A 2,692-nucleotide genomic window follows, 5' to 3' on the forward strand; every position below is an offset into this window, starting at 1 on the left:
GATAGTGAGGTACGACATCATACATTGTAATTATTCCTGGTATAACTGATAATAAGGTACGACACCGTACATTGTAATTATTCCTGGTAGTAACTGATATTAAGGTACGACATCATACATTGTAATTATTCCTGGTAGTAACTGATATTAAGGTACGACATCATACATTGTAAATATTCCTGGTGGTAACTGATAGTAAGGTACGACATCATACATTGTAATTATTCCTGGTTGTAACTGATAGTAAGGTACGACATCATACATTGTAATTATTCCTGGTTGTAACTGATAGTAAGGTACGACATCATACATTGTAATTATTCCTGGTAGTAACTGATAATAATGTACGACACCGTACATTGTAATTATTCCTGGTAGTAACTGATATTAAGGTACGACATCATACATTGTAATTATTCCTGGTAGTAACTGATATTAAGGTACGACATCATACATTGTAATTATTCCTGGTGGTAACTGATAGTAAGGTACGACACCCTACATTGTAATTATTCCTGGTAGTAACTGATAGTAAGGCAGTAGTAATTAAGGTGTTATTCTTGTGATATCTTATATTAAAAATAAATATATATTTAGTAGGTTAAATATATCTTTTATTTAGAAAGTTAATTGAGATTTTAGACCACATTATTTCGCACATAATGTATTTACTCCTTATTGGTTTAATCACCATTTATCAGAACGGAGGTCATCAAGTGAACATTCAGACGAAGTTTTCCTCGTATTTTACTTCAAATACATCTGATTTAGTTGCACTAACAGTTACTCAGATAGCTGTCCCCCTCTTCCCATAGTTTACTAACTTGAAGTAATTTGCTAACGAATGACCAACCTAGATATTACGTCATAGTACAAACATTGGATGCCATTTTAATTTTTTTTGCTTTGCTTGTCGAGATAAACTTTTTATTTTGAGCTAAACTATTATGGTTTACTAACCATATTTTCAGTTTAAAGTACAATATTCATATTTTTATGTCAATTGTAAATACAAAATAAGCCATAGAAGAAGTCTGTTTACAGTATGTTTAATGACATTAGAACAAAAAGGTGAAATACCAGTCTGATGACATCAGAAGAAATGGATGAAACGTCGGTCGAATGACATCAGGAGAAAATGGTGAAATGTTGGTCGAATGACATCAGGAGAAAGAGGTGAAATGTCGGCCTAAAGACATCAGGAGAAAATGGATGAAATGTCGGTTGAATGACATTAGGAGAAAGGGATGAAACGTCGGTCGAATGACATCAGGAGAAAATGGTGAAATGTTGGTCGAATGACATCAGGAGAAAATGGTGAAATGTCGGCCTAAAGACATCAGGAGAAAGAGGTGAAATACCAGTCTAGTGACATCAGGAGAAAGGAGTGGAATACCAGTCTAGTGACATCAGGAGAAAGGGATGGAATACCTGTCTAGTGACATCAGGAGAAAGAGGTGAAATACCATTCTAGTGACATCAGGAGAAAGAGGTGAAATACCATTCTAGTGACATCAGGAGAAAGGAGTGGAATATTGATTTAATGACATTAGGAGAAAATGGTGGAAAGTCAGTCGAATGACATTAAGAAAAAGTGGTGAAATGTCGGTCTAGAGTGGTAACGCGAGAACAAGTTAGTTTTATTATATTTTTAATTAACAGACAACAAATCTTCCCCTTTCAAGTCGTAGTCATGTATATACTGCGTATGATAAAATACACCTGTGATGCAGGCTTGGCTAGAATCCAATGCTTACGTGTAATCCAGAGCGTCCGTTTTAGCTGATAATTAAACATACATATTTCTAAGTTGTATGTTCACTTTCTAATCAACATTTCGTAATATCCGCCAACGCGTTCGGGAAACTCGCCTTCAATTGTAAAGCGAGAGAATAGGATTGAATGTTAATAAACTAATCAATGGGATAGACTCACGCGTTCTCTTTGGTGTCGTGATAGGTAGACTTGAATAAACGTAAACGTATTCTACTTGAAAACTATTCATTTGGTGGAGATCTTATCCTCATTAAGATATATAATACAGTCAACTAAAAGCGGGATTTTAATTCAAATACTGAGTGGGATACGCTATGCAAAAAAAATGTTCGTGGTTCTAAATTTAATTCAAGTACAAATAACATTTACATTAAAAATGTAATGTGATTATAAATGTAAATAAAAATTCAAAGTAACGTACACTACAAGAGTGTATGTCATACTAACTTTAATACAAAGTAACAAATACTACAAAAGTGTATGTCATACTAACTTTAATACAAAGTAACGTATACTACAAGAGTGTATGTCATACTAACTTTAATACAAAGTAACGTATACTACAAGAGTTTATGTCACACTAACTTTAATACAAAGTAACGTATACTACAAGAGTTTATGTCACACTAACTTTAATACAAAGTAACAAATACTACAAAAGTGTATGTCACACTAACTTTAATACAAAGTAACACACACTACAAGAGTGTATATCATACTAACGTTATAGTACAAAGTAACGTACACTACAAAAGTGTATGTCATACTAACTTTAATACAAAGTAACAAATACTACAAAAGTGTATGTCATACTAACTTTAATACAAAGTAACAAATACTACAAAAGTGTATGTCATACTAACTTTAATACAAAGTAACAAATACTACAAAAGTGTATGTCATACTAACGTTATAG

The sequence above is a fragment of the Limulus polyphemus genome, unplaced genomic scaffold (assembly GCF_000517525.1).
Source record: "Limulus polyphemus unplaced genomic scaffold, Limulus_polyphemus-2.1.2 Scaffold8374, whole genome shotgun sequence".
NCBI classification, from domain to species: Eukaryota; Metazoa; Arthropoda; class Merostomata; order Xiphosura; family Limulidae; genus Limulus; species Limulus polyphemus.